Source organism: Protopterus annectens, chromosome 1.part0, assembly GCF_019279795.1.
Source record: "Protopterus annectens isolate FY-2018-M chromosome 1.part0, PAN1.0, whole genome shotgun sequence".
NCBI classification, from domain to species: domain Eukaryota; kingdom Metazoa; phylum Chordata; order Ceratodontiformes; family Protopteridae; genus Protopterus; species Protopterus annectens.
Genome location: NC_056725.1, coordinates 185,905,674 through 185,928,666, shown reverse-complemented (window position 1 = coordinate 185,928,666; position 22,993 = coordinate 185,905,674).

Below are 22,993 nucleotides of genomic sequence, written 5' to 3'. Positions count from 1 at the left end.
TGTGGAGTGTTCATCTCGCCTTTGTTCTTACACATGGGTTCGGAGCCGATCCTCTGCTCCGTGTCGGCTGCTTGCAAGCTCTGCATTGAGAAGAAGCTCGAGATCACCTAATACCCACAATCCCCCTCTGCCTTTACCTCAGATCTAGTTTGCAAGCAAACCAGCAGCCAGAGAGAACACACTCATACCAAAATTTACACAATCAAGAAATCATCTATATACATATATATATATATATATATATATATATATATATATATATATATATACATGTGCATCATACAAATATAACCACTGCAAATGCAGAAGGAGAATACTCCAGACCAGGCACCAAATTGAACGTTCTTCCTGAGGGTGGGAGGGTGGGAATGTAAGAACAAAGGCGAGATGAACACTCCACATGGAACGTTATGGTAAGGACATAACTTCTATATGTGAGAGTGTTCAATCTCGCCGTTTGTTCTTACACATGGGTAGCGTCCCTAGCTCCATGTTCCTGAGGAACTCACGGGAGAACGTTCTTGAGCACAGTGGAACCAAAGGTTGCCCTATCCCTAGAAACCCTGTCCACTTTGTAATGAGAGATGAATGTATGCGGTTTAGCCCAAGTAGCAGCTGCACAAATCGTGTCTAATGGTAGGCGAGCTGCATGAGCCAAGGATGTAGACACTGATCCTGTAGAATGTCCTTTAGGTTTGACAGATAAGGTTTGATTTGAAGACTCATAAATGTATATGATACAATCAGTTAGCCATTTGGAAAGAGTTCGTTTAGTAACCGCTACACCTTTCCTGCTGTCAGCAAAAGCTACAAATAGTTGATCAGATTTCCTGTGATCCTTTGTTCTATCCAAATAAAACCTGAGTTGTCTATGGACATCCAATTTGTGCAACATATACTCTAACTTATTAGTGTGATTTTTGAAAAAGGTGGGTAATTCAATGGACTGATTAATGTTATTGGTAGAGCAAACTTTGGGGAGAAAGGATGGATTAGTGCGAAGAGATACTCTGTCAGAGTGGAAAATCAAATAAGGGTGTTTAATAGAAAGAGCCTGAAGCTCAGACACTCGCCTAGCGGATGTAATGGCTACCAAGAAGAGAGTCTTCCACGATAAAAACTTCAATGGGCAAACGGAGGTTGGCTCAAAAGGGGGCAACATCAATTTAGAAAGTAAGAGGTTCAGATTCCAAGGTGATGTAGGAGTTCTAACTGGTGGTCTAATATGAAAAGATCCTTTTAAAAAGACCTTACAAAGTCTGTGAGCCATAACAGGTGCCCCACATTCTTCCACATGAAAGTTGGAAATGGCAGCCAATTGCACTCTTAAAGTGGCAGGAGAAGCTCCTTCATGGAACAATTCTGTTAAAAACTCCAAGATCTTGTTTAACGGAGCTATAACAGGGTCCAAATGATGTGAATTCGCCCAGAAAACGAAACGCTTCCATTTACTGGTGTAGGTCTTTGTAGTGGAAGCTTTATGAGAAGCCACTAATATATTCTGAACTGCCGGTGTAAGAGAATCAGACCTGGCTAGAAAGGGAAGCGGAGCAGCCAAGCTGCTAGATGGAGTGACTCGAGAGATGGGTGAGGAACTCCTGACGAGTGAGTCAGTAGATCTGGCTCTGGGTCCAGAATCCAAGGTCCCCGAATGCGGTGTTGCAAAAGAAAGGGGAACCAAATTTGACGAGGCCAGAATGGGGCAATGAGGATTATCGTCCTTTGAAGGTTGTTGGCTTTCTGCAGAAACTTTGCAATCAGGGGAAAGGGAGGAAAAGCGTACAGGAGACCCGGGGGCCAATCGTGCACCAGCGCGTCCCTGGGGACTTCCCCTGGAGGGGGTAATAGGGCAAAGTAGCTCCTGCATTTGGCGTTCATTGGAGACGCAAAAAGATCGCAGGAAGGCTGGCCCCACTTGTGAAAAATCGTCTTCGCAATTGACTGTTTGAGGGACCACTCGTGAGGCAACAGGATTGCTCTGCTCAGCCTGTCGGCTATGACGTTGGATGACCCCGGGATGTGCGTTGCGATCAGAAAGTGACCCGTGGACTCCGCCCATTGCCAAATTCTCATGGCCTCTCTGCATAGCTGATAAGACCTGGTTCCCCTTGCTTGTTTATGTACCAGACTACAGACATGTTGTCTGTCTGAACTGCAATAGTCCCTAGAGGAAGAAGGGGAGCAAAGTGTTGCAACGCTAAAACACTGCCCTCAACTCCAGAACATTGATGTGCAGATTGTACTCCAAATTGGTCCATTCGCCTTGGACTGTCTGTCCCTGAAAGATGCCCCCCCCCACCCTATCAGGGAAGCGTCCGTGGTTATCGTCGCTGTCGTGGGTAGCACAAATGGTCTTCCGCTGGAAAGGTTGCAAGTCTGAAGCCACCAGGTTAGGTGTGATTTGCATGTGTTTGTAATTAGAATTTCGTGTGTCAGAGGTAGCTGTTGGAACGACCATTGTGCAAACAGTAGCCATTGTAGAACTCTCATGTGCAGTCTTCCCAATGGTATCGCAATGAGAGAAGCTGCCATGAGACCCAAGACCTTCAGAACCAGCTTTGCTGGGGATTTTTTGGATGACAGAAGGAGAGAAATGTGGCTTTGTAGTGAGACTATCCTTTCTGGAGGGAGCCTTAGAATTAAATGATGCGTATCTAATTCCGCTCCTATGAATAAGATATGCTGTGATGGCTGCAGTAAAGATTTTTCGAAATTTACGGAAATTCCGAGGAGAGAACAAAGTTGTAGAGTGTAATCCCTGGCCTGTATCAGTTGACGCCGGGTGGTGGCAGAAAGGAGCCAGTCGTCCAGATACGGAAACACCTGGAATCCTAGGCGTCTCAGATGAGACGCTACCACTGCCATGCATTTGGTGAAAACCCTGGGGGCTGAGGTCAGACCAAAGGGCAGGGCTCGAAACTGATAGTGACTGGCTCCCAGCCGGAAGCGCAAATGATCCCTGGACGCCCTGGCCATTTTGATGTGGTAGTATGCGTCCTTCAGATCTATCGAGCACATCCAGTCGTCCTGAATGGAAGGATCGATTGAAGCGTGACCATTCGGAACTTTTCTTTCTTGACAAAGGTGTTGAGGTTGCTTAGGTCCAGAATCGGCCTCCAGTCCCCTGTCTTCTTTGGAACTAAAAAGAACCTTGAGTAAGTTCCGAATCCTATTTGGTCCGCTGGGACTGGTTGGATGACTCTTTTTTCTAGCAGCTTTGAAATTTCTATAGCTGCTGGGTCTCGCAGATGGGGCGGCACATCTGGGAGTCTTTTCTTTGGAATGGGAGTGGATAGAAAGGGTATTTTGTAACCTCTGGTAACCACGCTTTTTACCCAGTTGTCTGTAGTAAGATTTTGCCAGGCCTGAGGGTATAAAGCTAAGCGACCCCCGACTGCCTCCAGAGCAGGACAGTCGGGCCTCCTCTCAGGAGTGCTGGAAGGGTTTTCCAGGGGGTGTATCCCTGTCACCTTGGTTTTGCGGACCCCCTCTGCCACCAGGGCGGCGTCTTCCACCTCTGCCCCCTCCTCTGCCTCTAGAGGGGGCATCACCTTGTGTGCCTGGGAAAGATCCTTGGGATTTTCGAAACCACATTTTTCCACCACGTTGCCCTTTGGGGTACGGTCTGGATGGGGTGGAAAAACGGACTCCGACAGCAGACAGAGTCTTTCCCTCCTGTTCACACCGGGTAAGGATCTCCTTTACTTTGGGGCCAAAGAGAGTGGCACCATCAAATGGGGCGTTAGTAAAGGAAGACTTGAAGGCTTCCGCAAATGAACATAAGCGCATCCTGGATTGTCTGCGAAGAGCAATCGCTGAAGCTGCTGCCCTACTCGATCCTTCGGCTGTGTATGATATCAGCCTCATGGATGAGTTAACAATGGATGTAAGGGTATTGAGATGTGCTGTAACTTTCTCTGAGACAGCAGCATCTGTAGTACCCTGGAGGGTATCTCCCAGCTCTTTGATTAGATCCCTCTGTAGACGTGTAAAATGGGTCAAATAGTTCAGGGATCGCATAGAAAAAGCCGCTGAACTAAAAATGCGCTTCCCGTATCTGTCCATAGTCCTGGAATCTTTGTTAGGCGGATGGACAGATGAGGAAGATTCCGACATCTCCTTTATCGTGGCCGCTGCCACCACCATGGCGTCCACTGGAACTCCCTTTGTGAGGTAAGCCTTGTCTTGGGGTGCAGTGATGTACTTATTAGGCTTCCTAGGGACTGGTTCCACCGTGTCAGGTGTCTCCCACGCCCCTTGAGCAATCAGCCCCATTAACTCATCGAAGGCGGAGTGACCCAGGAGGAGGAAGGGCGAGCACGAATGCCTTCAGCAAGACTGACTCATCCTCAGAAGGGGAAGGGACTGCCAATCACCTCTCTGCTTCAGGGTCTCCAAGATGTCAGGAAAAGAGACATCTTCTGGAGGTGACCTTTGGGGCCCTTCTGACTCCTCCAAGTCAGTATCGGATGTCAAAGATTCTTGTGGAGAATCTAAGTGTCTCCTCTTACACAATCTTTTCCTAGGGACTTCTTGGGGCATCCGAAGAAGCCTCCGAGGAAGAGGGGCACCCTCCAGGGGTGGCTGAGACACGGTGCTCGGCGCTTGGATGTGGCCGTTGGTGCAGAGGAAGATAACGGTCCTTTATGGGGAGGAGGCTGCTTCTACTGATGTGGTTGTCTGGGTAGACAACACCTTCCTCATGAGATCGAAGGCCCCGGGTCCCGAGTCGAGGTATCTCCCGGTTCGAAGAAATGGGAAGAATCCCGAAACAGGCACCGAAGGCACCGACCCGAGGACGGAGCCGAATCGATCGAGCCGAGGCCCGAGAGAAGAGTCGGAACGAAACATCGGTTCGACTCGCCCTGGAACCAAGGATGGATCTTGGCTCCGAGACTCGGTACGGATCCGACGGAGTCGAGGTGAACGGAGCCGACCGAGAAAAGGACGGTTCTGGCACTGAGGGCTCCACAATCAGTAGATCAACCTCTTCCAGCTCCAAAGACTGGACAGGTCTCGGAGGAGGAAGGGATGGAGATAATGGAAGGCCTTCAAGTTTCGACACCAATTGGGTGGAAACTGAGATAAGTTTGGATAAGGCCGTATGCTCCAATAATTTCTGCACCACACGGTCAACATCGGTGTCGGAGAGGGGCCTGGAAGAACGGGTCGAAGGAACCGAAGACGGAGCCGACCTCAACAGTGTCGGGGGAGGGAGCTCCATCACCGGTTCCAAGACTCGAGGCTCGGAAACTGACAACAGTTGAACACTCGGCCCCGAAGTCTGTGGAACCGGTGATCTAACTTTAGCTGAAGAGCTCGGAGCCGATGACTTGGGCTCCAACGTCTTCGATTCCTTCGAGGATTTGGATGCCTGGTCAGAAGCATCCAGAGCCTCTTGAAAGGAAGGTTTTAACAAACCTCTATCCATTAGTTTCCTGCGCCTATCTGTCATGACCCTCCCACTGAAAGAATGACAAATAGAGCAGTCTTCTTGCAGATGGAGAGGGCCAAGACAGTAGACGCAGGAACTATGATTGTCAGTTACTGACATCTTTTGCCCACATTGGCAACGCTTAAACCCCCTTTTCAGACATGTCACTAATAAAAATTGAAAGGTCAAATCCAGTAAAGTAGTCAAGTCCGGTGAAATTGTCGAATCCAGTAAGGTTAGTCAATCCGGTAGTCAAATCAAGTAAGGGGTGGTAGGCCCCGAGGAGAACTCTAAATAAGTTTTAATAAACTTAACAGAACCGAGTATCCCTCAAACTTACCACACACACACAATATATCACTAAACAACTTTTTATAATAAAAGTACCAAGAAAAATACAAGAATAAATTCTTAATCTTATCTTAGGTGCTCGAGCTCGACCCAGTGATGCGAATGCTGCAGCGGCAAACTAGATCTGAGGTAAAGGCAGAGGAGGATTGTGGGTATTAGGTGATCTCGAGCTTCTTCTCGATGCAGAGCTTGCAAGCGGCCGACACGGAGCCGAGGATCGGCTCCGAACCCATGTGTAAGAACAAACGGCGAGATTGAACACTCTCACATTGGAAGTTAGCTTTTGCTTTAAAACAGACAGGAGAAATTGCTGGTATTTCAGCATATGAAACTGACAGTCTAAAGCCCTAATAGATAAAGTAGCAGAAGTGTACACTTTTTTGCCCCTTCTTTCTAAAGATCTGGAATCCTTCTCAGTGGGAATGGGGTTTTTAGCAGAAGTGGCCTTAACGCCCTTAGGACCCTGAGAAATGGTTTCAGGGTCAGCAGTAGGGTTCATGAATAAAAACTGGTGGGAATCATGAACCCTATAGTATCTGTCTGGCTTAGGAGCTGGAGGAAAAGAATCAGGAGTTAAGTTAGCCTCTGAAAAAGCATCATCCACAATATCCAAAATAGGAGGAATAGCCAGGGGCCTATGTTGGGGAAGAAGAAGAAAATCCCTTAGCCTTTTCTTAGATTCCGAGTACTCCTGTCCTTCCCAGTGGAAATGTTCCCTCATTTCATGCAAAGTTTCCCCAAAAGAGAAATCCTCAGGGGGAGAGGCTGAAGGAATGGATTCCTCAGCATCAGAATCCTCATAAGGAGGGAAAGAATATTCCTGGTCAGAAGAAGAAACAGAACAAACAGAAGCCTGATCAGAGGAGTCATAATAAACTTCCTGCCTTGGCCTTTTATCTGGAGGGGGATGTGAACCCCTAATCATAGTAAGTCCTCCGCCATTTTAAGTAACTGTTTCTGAGACTTGGGAGCCGGATCAGAAGAGGCCTGGGTTGCAGTCTTTGATTTGGAAGGAGGCTTTGCCTTTATAAGAAGCTGAGAAGGCCTGAAAACCCCTTCAGAAGCCGGTACCTGCACAGCGGCTCCAGACCCATTCCTTAGGAGCATTGTCCGAAGGTCCAACTGAAATATTCAAAGGCCTAGTTGGCTCCTCATGGGAGTCCATTTCTGCTATCAGTTCCAAAATGGCCGACGACAGGGGCTGCAAAAGCGCCTCACTGACGATGGCCAAACCTGAAGCTGGCTCTGCTTGTGCGATATCATCTGATTTGGACTTTGGAGGCCTGTCTTTGTCCTTGCGTCGTTCGTGAACTCCGGTAGCTGGAACCTTATCAGACGACATTTTGTAATTAAAACACCAACCGAAGTAATGAAAAGCAAAATCGTACCTTCGTTTAATAGTACGTTGATTGAATCTAGCACAAAACCGACAACTAGCTACGTCGTGGTCAGGGCCTAAGCAAGGAATACAGTAAGAACGAAAATCCTTATGGGGTATTTGCTTCCCACATGAAATACAATTATTAACTTTTTCTGACATCGGACTGGAGCAAGAAAAAAGTTTCCCCAACGGGGTACTTAGCTTTGATGTAGAAGTCAGTCTTCGGACTGAAGTTTGATTAGAAAAAATTGTCAGGAGTCAGCCGACCAGCACTTGCGAACTGCTATCACCGCACGGCAAGAAAGACTGGAGAACATGGCGTCAGATATCAGCTTTGTACTCCTGGCGCTCTGACATCAGGGAGCATGGCTGAACAGCCGATGCCGGACCCAGACTTTGGGATTCTGTCTGACTGAGGACTGCCTCCCGGCAGGGGAGAACCCTACAGTCATGACTGCAACAGTGAAACACGATGAACATCTGGACACAGTCAATGCAAGGATCAGGTTGCCCCAATCAAGAATCGTAACTCTAAAAAATCAATTATCCAGTCTCTTAGCCCGCAACAAAGCTCCAGCATCCCAGATACTACAGCTCTTAGGAACTATGGCAGCCACATTGATATCAGTTCCGTTAGGCCGCATGCACATGCAAATACTCCAGTGGTTACTCTTCGTGCAATGGTCTTACCAACAACTGCCCATGTCTCACGAGATCCGGTTAACCAATCTTTGCAAGAAGGATCTCAGTTGGTGGTTGAACAGCGACCAAGTGATAATTAGACGTCCCTTCATTCTTCCCCAACCCACAGTGACCATGGATGCTTCCCTGACAGGGTGGGGGGGCTATTTCAGGGAAAGACGGTCCAAGGCACTTGGTCAATCATGGAAACACACTTGCATATAAATGTCCTAGAGCTGAGAGCGGTGTTCCTAGCTTTGCAACACTTTCACGACTCTCTTCCTCCAGGCACAATTGCTATCCAGACGGACAACATGTCGGTTGTCTGGTACATCAACAAACAAGGGGGAACCAGATCGTACCCTTTACGCCGGGAGGCCCTAAGGATTTGGCAATGGGCTGTATCCACCAGACGCTTTCTTTTTTTTTTAAAACAAATTTATTGTTTTAACATATAAGAGAAATATCATAACAATTTTATGCAAATAATTAAAAATAGGTATTATTATAATATTCAACAAAACAACTAAAGTATTTACAAATACATCCACTACAATCAGATCAATTAATTAAACTAAAATACTGTGCTATTGAAATTAGAATTTTTTTAACAAATTTTGTAAATTATCCCATACAATAAAATGTGATGTTTTTCTAGTTGTTCTCATTCTAATTGTGCTTATTTCCATATGACACATTATATTCATAACATTTTTAAATTCATTGAACGAAGGAGGTGTATCTGAAATCCAATTTCTAGTTATTATTTTCCTAGCCACTGCTAGAATAGACCATAACAAGGAAGCTTAATCTTTTAACACATTGAGGTACAGGTGTGTTGAATAATATAAGAGACTTAGAAATAATGAAATTATCTGTAAAAAGAGCCTGCAAAATTCATTAATTGACTTCCAGTATTCTTTCAACTTCATACAGTCATAAAACATATGAGCCCAGTCAGCATTAATTTCTACATTACATCTCTTACATAGATTATCTTTATTATTAATTTTATTCATCATCAAAGGTGTATAAAAAGATCTATGTAAAAATTTCCATGTATAAAGTCTCCAGACAATGGAAGATGTAGTTCTATAAGCAGATTCCAATATATATTGTTTATCTTGTTGAGTTGGTGGGTCCCCATTAATAGAGGTGAAATAATTCCAGTATGAATCTACATTGTAAAAAGTTTCTTGTCTGATAATTTTATGTACATATGAAAGTTTACCTTTATAAGAAACTTTATGCTGTAAATTTATTATCAAGTAATCAATCAGTTTTGGAATAGATTCTTTAACTGTTATAGACATTAGATCTATTCTATCAATGAGATGTTGTCTAAAGATCTGAACCTCTAACCAGCAAGTTTCTCTTAGATCAAATTCTTGTTTTAAGAAATCTAGATTTTTAACTTTATTATCAGATATCAGCTGATACCAGTACTTTAGATTATTATCTATAGCTAAATGAGCTCCTTCAGAAGTAGATGACATAAGCATACCCTGAGTATAAATTATAGGGAATACAATAAAATTCCATTCCCTATACTTAGGGTGCATGAATATAAAGTTACGATAACTAATAATAATATTTAATGGGTAACAGACCATATGTTTAGGTGTAATAGGTGAAGTACAAAATTCCTTTAGCAACCACAACATGGAGATGTCCTTCATGGATGCATCTGCAGTCATAACAACTGGGTTGTCCTGTCGTCAGGCAGCCCAGCAGTCGGCCGGATTCCAAAGTCCGGGTCCGGCTTCGGCTGATGTCGCACTTCACCCTACGTCATCTCTGCTGGTCACCGGGTATAAAGGCATCAGCCGACGCCATTTTCTTCAGTCTTTCTTGCCGCGTGGCGCCCGAAGCAGAAGCTGTTCGCAAGTGCCGGTCGGTCAGATCCAGAGATTTCTACTACCGAATACTACTTCGAAGACTTCTAAAAGCTAAGTACCCCGTTGGGGACTCTTTCTTGCCTCAGCCGATGTCAGAAAAAGTCAATAACTGTTTAACTTGTGGGAAACAAATACCTCATAAAGATTTCCACTCTTACTGTTTGCCTTGTTTAGGCCCAGACCACGACGTAGCAGCCTGTTCGGCCTGTGCTTCCTTCAACCGACGAACGCTTAGGCGTCGGTCGGAGTTTGCTGAACAGTTTTTCGGTTCAGAATTTGCGTACATTATGCCGTCGGATCCTCCGACTACCCAAATTGTTAAGCGCAAAGAAAAGACCGACACTCGCGGTCCATGGTTTCGGCGAAACCATGGTGAAGCAAACAGAGTGTCTCGGTTTCGGCGAAACCGAGAAAACTGATCAAAGCACAGCTGAATCTTTGACTACTTCTGAGGTTCCTGCTACCTTACTTGAATCGGCCTCTGAAATTTTACCTACTACAGTGGCTTCTAGTGAATTATCAGACACCATCCCTTTGAATGTCTCTACCCCAGCATGTGGTGCTGCTAGGCCTCCTGCAGCCATGTCCATTAAGGCCTTTGCCAGGGCTAAAGCAGCCAAGTCTACTAAATCAGTGCCTGTTAAGCCCCCCTCAACCAGGCCTACTTCTAGTTCACAAATGCTTACTCTGGCAGAAGATTTAATATCCTTAATCAGGGGATCTCAATCTCACCCAGACAGGGCCTCTCAGCCCCCAGAGAAGAGACCTAGGGCAGAGCCCCCCAAGCCTGTGTCCTCTGATGATTCTGCGGATGACTCAGATATTACAGACCAGCCAGAGGCTCCTTTCTCCAATTATGAAGACTCAGATGCTGAAGAATCCATTCCAGCTGCTTCTCCACCAGAAGAATTCTCCTTTGGGGAAACCTTACATGCCATGCGAGAACAATTCCAATGGCAGCAACAGGATTTCTCAGATTCCAGAAAAAGACTTAGGACTTTTCTGCACCTTCCACAACACAGGCCCTTAGCTATACCTCCTGTCCTCTCTGTTGTGGATGATGCCTTTAATGATGTCTGCTCTGCACCAGATTCCTTACCTCCAGCCCCTGCCAAACCAGACAGATTTTACAGGGTACCAGACACGCATCATCACCTTTACAAGGCCCCCCTTGCAGACCCCAAAACTATATCCCAGGGGCCTAAGGCAGTAGCCTCGACCACAGCAAAAAACCCTATTCCTTCTGAAAGGGAAGCCAGGTCTTTAGACAGATGGGGCAAAAAGTTTATACCTCAGCTACTCTCTCAGCTAGAGCTTTAAACTGTCAGTTTCACATGATACAATACCAAGAGTTTATGCTTGATCAGTTAACTAAAAACTATCCTCTGATGACTCTATAGATAAGAAATATGTATTAGAAATGGTAAATAAGTTACAACAGGTTGGTCACCATTCCGTAAACTGTGGCTATGATGCACTGGACGCTACATTTAGATCAGCCATGACTGGCACAGTGATAAGAAGACATGCATGGCTGAAGGAACAAATCTTACCGGATCATGTTAAAGCTAAGTTATTAGATGCTCCTATGGATAAGACCAGTTTGTTTGGTACACCTGCCCAGCAGGTAATGAAGAAAATGGAAGAAAAGGCAAAATCTGTTCAAGCGGTTAAAAGATTTCTTGCAGGTTCAGCCCCCAAGGTTTAGCAGGAACTGGCCTGCCAAAAATTGGTCCTTTCCTGATTCCACAAGATCCCAAAGGGGCAGGAATAGAAGTTCCAGAGGCAGAAACCAATCCAGAGGAGGTGCCTACAGAGGACGACAGTGGCAAGGTAATAACAGAGGCACAGACTCGGCCACTACCACTACAACAGCACAATCACAGTGACTTAACTCTACATCCGCCTACCAGGGAACAAATAGCAGCTCCATTAGGCGGAAAATTAACCTTATTTTCGAAAAACTGGCACTACATCACAAAGACAAGTGGATTTTGCAAACCATAGACCAAGGTTACGGTTCCACTTTCACACTTTACCAGTCAAAGAGGAATGCCAAACCTGCCTCCAAATCAAAAAACAGAAGCTCTACAGCAGATAATGCAGTTAGCAAAGATGAGAGCTGTGGAAAGAGTGCCAATAACAGAACAAGGCAAAGGATTTTACTCCAGACTATTCCTAGTTCCAAGAAAGGAAAAAAGTTGGAGACCTATTCTCGACCTGTCCACCTTAAATACATACATCATTGTCCCAAAATTCAAAATGCTGACCCTACAGCAACTTCTTCCCATGCTGGGCAAGGAGTGTTGGCTGGTAACTCTAGATCTCAAGGAGGCATACCTGCACGTCCCCATTCAACCAATTTGCAGAAGATACCTCAGATTTCTTGCAGGATCAGAGCATTATCAATTCTCAGCATTGCCCTTTGGCTTATATACTGCGCCCAGAGTATTCACAAAATGCCTGGCATCAGTAATCGCCCACTGCAGACTACAGGGAATCCAAATTTATCCATACCTGGACGACTGCCTGCTACAAGGGGACAACAAAAGCAAGCTGACAACAGATTTACAAAGGGTCATTTACTTGCTACAAGCACTGGGATACACAGTCAATTTACAAAAGTCAAGGCTGATACCATCCCAAACAAGGACATTCCTGGGCGCGGAATTGGACACTGTAAAACAAATGGCATTCCTAACCGCAGAAAAACAAAAAGAAATACCTCTTTACTTCTTGGCTCTAACAAAACAGAACAAGTTAACAGTAAGAAAAGTCCTGCAGGCCTTGGGCTACATGGCATCATGCATAATCTTGGTTCCACATGCCAGACTACATATGAGAAAACTACAGTGGTACCTAAGGAATTTATGGTCCCAACACAGGCACAGCCTAGAAGCAGAAATTCCACTAATCCCATGCCTAAAACAGGAGTTCCTATGGTGGGCACAAGCATGCCAGTCAAACCCAGGCCTACCCTTTCACAGCTATCAAGCAAGCCAGACCATCACAACAGACGCCTCAGACCTAGGATGGGGGGCTCACATGCTGGACAAATGCGTACAAGGATTGTGGACGCAGGATCAACTCCACCTGCACATCAACCTGAAAGAAATGCTGGCAGTAAAACTGGCAATCCAAAATTTCAGACGATTCCTCAAAGAGGGCCATTTGATGATAAGGACAGACAACACCACAGTCATGTGGTACATCAACAAGCAGGGAGGCACTCATTCATACCCCCTATGCAGAATGACTTTGGAGCTTTGAAACCTGGCACTCAGCTACAACATCCAGCTACAGGCAATATTTGTACCGGGAAAGGACAATACTCTAGCAGACATATTGAGCAGAACCACATCGGATGCCCACGAATGGATGCTACACCCGGACATCTTCAAGACCATCTCAAAGAAATGGGGAAGACCACAGATAGATCTATTCGCTTCCCCTCTCAATCACCAACTCAAAAAATTCTGCACAAGGACATTCCACCCACTTGCATGGAAAGTGGATTCGCTCTCCTTCAGCTGGAAAGGTCTAACAGCATATGCATTTCCACCTCTTCCCTTGATACACAAGGTATTACTAAAAATCAAGGAGGAACGTCCAAGGATAACCCTGATAGCTCCAAACTGGCCAAGACAACACTGGTACCCATTACTGAGGAGCATGTCTCGGGACAACATGTGGCCATAACCCCTGATGCCTTTGATGTTAACTCAGAACAACTACAGCATCATACATCCAAACCTAAAAACGTTGCAACTGACTGCATGGAACATCACATAGCTGCAACTAACCCAGAACTTTCCCAAAGGGTTAAAGACATTATCCTTGAAGCCCGCAGACCTTCAACAAGAAGGAACTATGCAGGAAAATGGAAAAGGTTTGTCATTTGGAGCACTGAAAGAGGAAAAGATGTGTCAATTATAGATATGGCTAACATTCTGGAGTATCTGGCAGAGCTTCTACATACAGGCCTGTCCTATTCCTCCATCAAGATACATGCATCAGCTATTTCAGCAGAATACAGCTTTGATCCACCTGTCTTTTCACACCCTTTACTCAGGCAGTTCCTCAGAGGAATCAAGAATGTAAAACCTCCAAGGAAACCACCATTGCCAGCTTGGGATTTGAACTTTGTGCTAGAAAAATTGACACTCGCACCTTTTGAACCAGCAGCTACAGCGGACCTACAGCATCTATCGTGGAAAACTGCTTTCCTACTGGCAATAACCTCAGCAAGGAGGGTCTCTGAACTTCAGGCCCTAATGGCGGTACAGCCCTTCCTAATCTTCCACCAAGATAGAGTGTCCATGAGGACTAATCCTACGTTTATGCCTAAGGTGATATCCAAAGTGTCTTTAAACCAGGCAATCCACCTACCTACCTTCTTTCCCAACCCACAAAACAGAGGGGAAAGAATGCTGCATTCCTTGGATGTACATAGACAGTTACGCTACTACCTGGACAGAACAAAAGTAGCAGAAAAACTGACCAGCTTTTTGTAGCCTATGCAACAGGAAGGGAAGGAAAAGCAATTTCCAAACAGACAATCTCCAAATGGATAGGAAATTGCATACGGTTCTGTTACTCCTTCCATGGAAAACCATTTCCACAGAACATAAGGCCTCATTCTACAAGGGCAACAGCCACTACCACAGCCTTCCTACGAGGTGTGGCAACCAAGGACATTATTGAGGCGGCTACTTGGACCTCCGTGCATACATTTGCCAAGCATTATAACTTACCAATGTACTCCAGATCCCGAGCAGGGTTTGCCACTGCTGTGCTGCAAGGGATCCTAACCACACCATAATCTAAATTTTTCCTCCTCCCTTAGTTGGCTATGGTATTCTACCCAGTTGTTATGACTGCAGATGCATCCATGAAGGACATAGTACAGTTTTGTACCTACCATAAATGTAGATGTCCGAACTGGATAGCATCTGCAGTCAGGATTACCCTCCCTCCTTCCCCTCTGTGGTACTTCTAGGGTATTTACCCTCCTAATAGCTAGCTAGTGGGGGGAGTCTTTTATGGTGTATTTGTTTGTATATATGTACATACATGCTTATTTTCTGAGTTTGCCTTCTATCCTGGTCAAAAATTTACCAAAACAGCAGAGGCCACCAAAGCAGACACCCAAACAACTACCACCTCACGACCCAACACATGCAACACATAGACCACACAGTCAGAGTGTCACACAGTCACAGCCCTTAAGGCCAAACAAAATGCCAGACACACTTGTCATTGGTGATTCCATAGTCAGGCACACTGACGTCCCGCTCACCAGACTGAGTAAGGAGAAGGTCACAGTAAGCTGCCTGTCGGGCGCTAGAATCCGCCACATAACGCAAGCACTCAGGTCTCTCAACAGCAGGTACAAGTACGACTCAGTCATTGTCCACGCTGGTGTCAGCGACCTGAGGCGCACCTCCTTGGACTACATGAAAGGGACGTCGAGGAGCTCTCTGATTATGTAGCCCAGGCAGGTATGACCCTGACCTTGAGCAGTATCCTACCTTCACCTAGAATGATGCCACAATACAGTGATAAGATGATCAGCTTTAATAATTGGCTTAAATTCTGGTGTCATTCAAAGGGATCAATGTCTGTCTGCCTGGGATGACATGCTGGACAAGCCACGCTGCTTCGCAAGGGCGGCTTGCACCTGTCACCCTGGGCTTCGGATATTGGCAAAGGCTCTTGCCACCCCATAGTGCCTTTTTAGGCAAGGCTCAAATTCTAAACCTACCACCCTAGAACACCAAAAGGAAAAAACTAAGGGTAATGCTGCTCAATGCCAGAAGTCTCAATCTCAAGATGCACGCTTTTCGAGGCCCTTCTCAATATGGAGAACATCGATGTCTGTGCTGTGACAGAAACCTGGTTCAAGGCTCCTGAGAGCACCCCAGCACTAACAGGTTTCACCTCATATCATACGTTCCGCCCCCAAAATCCGGACAACACCAAGAAAGGAGGGTGTCCATATTCATAAAGGACACCCACACCTCAAGGTTGGTGGCAACGCACGATGCATCGGAGACCATCCAGGTGCAATTAACCATAGGCAAGACTGCTCTGCAATTTGTAGCATGTTACAGGCCACCCTCTCAAACTCAGGAACCTCACATGGCCTTCCTGAAAACATTGGAGGGGATAAATGTATCTCCAAACACCATCATACTAGGTGACTTCAACTACCCTAATATAGACTGGGAACACTACTCAAGCCCGAACACTCTAACCCAAAGATTCCTGGAGTTCATAAACTCAAATGCCATGGAACAACTAGTCACCATCCCACAAGAGGTGAAAACATACTTGATCTCATCATCACGAACATGGGATCAAAATGTTCAACACCGGAAGTATACCCCTCACTGGTGAGATCAGATCATAAACTAATCTCGCTGGAGGTCCTCATCCCGCCCCCACCTGAAACAAAAAAAGACCACAGTGAAAAACTTCTCAAAAGCCGATTTCACACTTCTAAAAACTAGTGTGGTCTCCTTTAAGGCCCCTGAGCCAGTGGTAAACATTACTCAAACCGCTGAATCACTTACAAATGCCTTCTACCAGCACCTACAGGACTGCATGGATCAGGCAATCCCAAACAAAACTAAGACTCTCTGTACCAAAGGCAAGCGTCCAGTCTGGTGGACCCCAGCCATAAACAAGCTCTACAACAAAAGGAGGAAGCTACTACAAGATAGAGCAAAATCCTTGAAAGGTAAGACACCTTTGATCATTATAAGTAAAAAACTAAGAGCTCTCATAAAATCATCCAAGGCAAATTTTGAGAGAAAAATCGCCAAGGACTCTAAAGACAATCATAAGGCCTTCTTTAGCTATGTTAGAAACCTAGGAGGAAACTCCCAGATATGCTCAGAATTAGTTCAAAATGATGTGAAAATTACTGAACCTACACACATTGCTAACATACTGGCTGACAGGTTCAGTGCAAACTTCTCCCCCTCCCCAAAAGGAGAGATATCTATTCCAGAGGATTGTAGCCCCAAACATCTCCAACGCCCAGGTGAGAACTGCCCTCACTAAGGCAAAAACACAGCATCCATGGGACCGGATGGTGTCCCGGCTGTGTGCTTCATGAACTCAACGAGGAATTAAACCCACAGTTAGGACAGCTGTTTAATCTTAGCCTCACCTCAGGATACGTACCCAAGGAGTGGCGCACGGCGACTGTGGTCCCACTTCATAAGGCGGTGCCTCCACAGACCCTGGAAATTACCGCCCCATTAGCTTGACAAGCCTTATCTGCAAAGCCATGGAGAGGATCATAATGGAACTCATAAATAAAGACATAGGGAACTTGCAGACTTTGGATCCAACCCAGTTTGGCTTTGTCAAAGGCAGATCCTGCCTCTTAAACTTGGTTGACTTTTCGAGACAGTCACCAAGGCCATTGATGAGGAAAGGCAGTCCATACAGCCTACCTCGACCTGGCAAAGGCCTTCGACACAATACCCCACTCAGGTATCATCGAAAAACTCATCAGCTTGAATGTAAACCCATACATCACAAGATGGGTTGCAAACTGGCTAGCGACAGAACCCACAGGGTCAGAGTTGCTGGAGCCATGTCAGACTCAAAGCCTGTCACAAGTGGTGTCCCACAGGGCTCAGTCCTGGGTCCACTCTTGTTCGGCATCTACTTTTCTGAAGTACAAGCAAACACAGGAGGGTTATGGCTGACAAAGTTTGCAGATGACTGCAAACTGGGCCATAGTCGAAAACACATCTGACACAGATATACTCCAGAAGGGCCTCACAGAAACGGATAACTGGTGCCAGAGCCATGGCCTGAAGTTAAACACCAAAAAATGCATAGTCATACCCTTCGGAAAAACAAGGTTACCCTAGCTACCATATAGGTGACAATCCACTGAGCACAGAAAAAGTCATCAGGGATCTGGGGACCCAAGTTGACAGTAGTCTTCGTTTGACACTCATGTTGCTAAAGTAGTTAGGAAAACCTTCTATATCGCCCACCTGATCATGAAGGGATTCACATCTAGATCAAGGAGGTCATCGTCCCCTGTACTCATCACTCATTAGACCTATGATTGAGTACAATGCCCGTTCGAATGTATCTGACCAGACACCTGATGCAGCATGAAAGGCCCCAAAAGTTCCTCACCAAAAGGATAAAGGGTCTCAAAAATATGTCTTATGCTGCCCGACTGAAAGAACTCCAGCTTTATTCAGTCTCATACCGCTTGCTCAGAGGTGACCTGTGCCTGACATATAAGGCCATGTCAAACCCAGATTTGATGAATATGCTTCACCTCAAATAATCTAGATCCCTCAGAACCACAAGGGCGGGAGACTTAAACCTTGACACGGTTATAAATAGAACGTGCTGGAGGGACAGATTCATCACCCAGAGACTCCCTATGCTGTGGAACAAAATCCCGGTACATGTGAGGCAGAGCACCTCGCTGGCCTTGTTCAAGAGGAATCTTGACCAATGGATGGGAGATCGCAGATATACCCCAGGGATTACTTCAGTGTCACTGCTTGACAGAGGCACAGAAAAATGATAGGCATAGTTTTTATTCAAACTAAAGGGGTGGCGAAAGCCACATAACTATGGGCTAGGCTTATAAATGCCCTTGGGCAGATAGCCTAGTATGAACCTATGAAACCTATGAACCTTTTGGAAACATTGGCATTTATCCAAAAATTAGCCTTCCAGGAAGGGCAACTGGCATCTGGGGCAAGAAACACTGAAGAAAATGGCGTCGGCTGATGCCTTTATACCCGGTGACCAGCAGAGATGACGTAGGGTGAAGTGCGACATCAGCCGAAGCCGGACCCGGACTTTGGAATCCGGCCGACTGCAGGGCTGCCTGACGACAGGACAACCCAGTTGTTATGACTGCAGATGCTATCCAGTTCGGACATCTACATTTATGGTAGGTAAAAAACTGTACTTTATTTATAATCATTTTTTTATGTGTTAAGGAGATTTTCATGAAGTGCATACTAATTAGCTCCCAATAATCTTTCCATTTTGCGACATATGACCGATCTATTAATAAAGTAATAACTTTTATAATAGAAGAGATAATATATAAATTAAAGTCTGGAAAAGAAATACCCCCTTGAGACCAGCTATTAGTATGTTTCTTTAATGCAATCCTAGGTCTATTAGGTGCCCATAAGAAAATTAACATTAGTGTATTCAGTTTCTTGATAGTTATTTTTGTAGGTGAAAGTATTATTGATTGTATTAAGTATAAAATCTTGGGGAATATTATCATTTTAATAATTGTAAGTCTCTCCTCCATAGTAAAAACATATTATTCCAGGTATTAAAAGATTTTGTATATTAAGAAAACAGGTATTATAGTTATTATATATAATAGATTTAATATCTTTAGATAGTATTATACCTAAATAAGTTATCTGACCTGAGTTGGGTACATATTTAGTAAAATCACTAATGAGAGTATTTTTCGTGTATATATAGGTAGTATTTTAGTTTTTCTTCATTGAATATTAAACCAGAAATACTTTTAAAATTCATCATTTTATCAAATAAAGACTGCATAGAAGAATTAGATCCTGCTGATGTAATTAGAACATCATCTGCAAAAAGTTGAATTTTTGATGTTGTATTTTCTTCTATTTCAAAACCCTCTATGTCAGTACTGTTTCTAATCAAATTAGCCCAAGGCTCCATTACTAAAGTGAATAATAGTGGAGAAAGTGGACATCCTTGCTTTGTACCTTTAAGAATGGGTATTTTTGTGAAACATATGTTCCTACCTTAATATAAGCCAGCGTTCCTTTGTATAAATGCTCAATTAAATTTACAAATGCATCAGAGAAATTTGTGCATTTCAGTAAGGTAAACAGATAGTCCCAACTTACTGAATCAAATGCTAAACCTATATCAAGACTAATAAGTGTTAAATCTTTCTTTTCCTATTTGCAAAATCAATTAATGTTAAAGTTCTTCTTATATTATCAAAAGTATTTCTATTTACAATGAAGCCCGTCTGATCTGTCTATAATGCGGGGGATAATTGTCTTCAATCTATCAGCAAAAATACTCATAAACATTTTATAATCAACATTAAGTAATGAGATGGGTCGATATGAAGAACATCTAGTTGGATCTTTATTAGGTTTTAAAATTGGTGAAATAAATGTATATTGCCAAGATGGGGGGGGTTATTAACTCAGTTTGGGCCAGAATAAAAACCTTATGTATTAATGAATATGTAGTTTTAGAAAGGATTTTATATATCTCTGGTATAATACCATCATTACCCGGTGCTTTGTTTGATTTAAGCTTATTTATTTGTGTAATAACTTCTGTATATGAAATACTCTTGTCCAATAGTTTAATCTGTTGTTTATTAAGCTTTTTATTCATGTTTGTGGTTATAAACTCCTTTATTTTATCTTTAGGTTCCATGTTAATGTTGTTATGGTTAATCTTGTGAAAGTGATTTCTAAATTCATCCAGTATTTCTGGTATACTAGAAACATTCTTCTGTTTCCTTAGAGAAAAGATTTCTTTGATATGGTTTTGTTTATTCAATCTTTTTGTTTTATTTTTAAGTCTATGTAAGTATTTGGGGCTTATTGAATAAGACAAAAACTTGTATTTCTCTAAAGTTATTTTAACTTTATGAGTCAAAATTTCTTTGTATTTCTCATTTAGTTTGTTTATTTCTTCAATAACTTTCTTGTCCATATTTTCTTTATTATTATGTTTATAAGAGTCTAGTTTACTTTGAATATCTAACAATTCCTTATCCCAAGATTTCCTTTTGTTATTATACCATCTGATACTTTGTCCATATAGATATGATTTTAAGGCATCCCAAACATAGACAATGGAGACTTCAGGAGTATTATTTATGTCTAGAAAATGTTGTACTTCTGAAAGTATATATTCTTTATAGTCTTTTAGCTGAGTTAAGTATGCTGGTATCCTTTTGATCTGAACATTATGAGTATTTTTTATCATGAATTCAAAAACAATTGAGTTATGATCAGATATAGGACATGAAATGATTTTGGAATTAATTAAATCTGTTACCATCTGGTTAGAAATAAAGACCCTATCTATTTTTGAATAAGTTTTGTATCTGTTAGAAAAAAGGTGTATGGTAATGATTTTGACTCTATCTGATTATTAATATCATTCAAATGATAAGAATTAGCAAAATCATTTAAATGTTTTGCATCAGATGTAATTCTTCTTTTCTTTATAGTGGTAGTATCACTTTCATGTAGTATACAATTAAAATCACCAGCTAAAATAATATCCCCTACAGAGAATGATATGATCTTATCAATATGATGTTTCACTGTATTAATACCAATTCCAGGTATCCAATATACATTAATTAAAGTGTAAGTCTTCCCATTAATTTGTATTGTAACCATACAAAACATTCCTTTGTCATCCTGATAAGACTTAATGGTTTTAGGAATGGGCATACTTTTATTCCATAAAATAGCCACTCCTCTTTTTTTCTGAGTGTGCTCTGAACTAACCAATACTGTATACTTATTAGTGGCTAGTTTATCAATATCTTTTTCAAGAGATGGGTTTCTTGCAGGAAGACTAGATTGGCCTTGTGTAGATTAATGTATCTTATTAGGCTTGCCCTTTTACACGGATTATTCAATCCATTAATGTTTAAAGAAATTCCTTTTAAAGATGTCATTTGGCATTTTAAAACTCAAGAATCTTATGATCGAAATAACAAATAACAAGATAAATAATGTTACATCTCCTCTTTTAGGTGTACCTTTAAATATAGCTGTATTTATTAAATCTCTTATGGGATTTTGTATAGGATTCAATTTTGTTTGTAGTGACAATGAGTGTACAAAATATATTGTGGATGTCAAAACTATATACATATAACAATGAACAAGTGAAAATAATGTAAGGATTAAACCTTGCATCCCGCCTGGAGTTGAAAACCCCAACTTAGAGCAGTATTTACTACTCAAGTTAACCCCTACCCTAAGCAGCAGTACCTCAGCTACCACCTTATCAATTTAATACTAGTTATATTTAACTGAGGTTAACAGTTTTCAATTCAATTATCTATCAAGACAAAACTACACATTTGGTAAAACAGCATCATATAAACTAAAATAAACTTTTTTTTTTTTTTTTTTTTTTAAAAACTGTTCATACTATTATATAGATATATGTAATATATAACACTTGTATTCTAATAGCATTCAAATAATCTTAATGTTAGAGATCAAGAGGAGAGAAAATTATGTTCTAACATTCATTTAAATCAAAAACTTTGGCTAATATGATTCAGACATTACATGCATTAAGATGCATCTATTTTCTGTCATGTGAATTCTATCAACAGCTTCCAAAAAAATCTTGAATTGTTTGTATATGAGCATTTACTTAAACTCATTATTGTCAATAGAGTAAAATATTGTATTCATAAAAATTATTATAAATCATATTGCATAGTTATGCAGATTCTCAGAAACACCTGCGTTATTACCTAAAAAAAAAAGCCATCACACACATAAACACAGACACACACACATACATATACACACACACATATACACACACACACACACACACACACACACACACACACACACACACATACATATACACATACACATATATACATACATACATACACACACACACACACACACACACATATATATATATATATCTGATCTCACTGAGTTGTGTGTTAGTAGAGCACTATCCTACTTGCTGTCCCTAGAATAAATCTGTCTGCTTTATACAAAATAATGCACAGCAAACACATATTAGTAACCAGATTTTACAATCATGCTAACCTACTGCTTTAAAATATATCACATGACATTTCTTCCAGAATAGAGTTATAAGATTATTTATGCTTGCCAATCAGATGAATTAAATGAGTTATAGTAAAGTATATGTTTGGGACACAAGTTTTTAACACAGATTATTATGCTACTGTTAAGTAGATTTTCAAAAAAAATTTAAATAAATGTTTCATTTTCTATGCCTTCTAAAATAAGATATTTACTTGCTACAAAAAACTACATCATCCAAACTCATCATAACTGACATATTTTATGAATAGAGTATTTTTCCTGAATCTGTGGTGTGTCAGTGTGATAACCTTGTCAATGTTTATACTAACTGCTTTCAGTTTCTCTGTGAAAATTCTGTGAGTGAAGCTTCTGAGGAAACTCATGGACACTA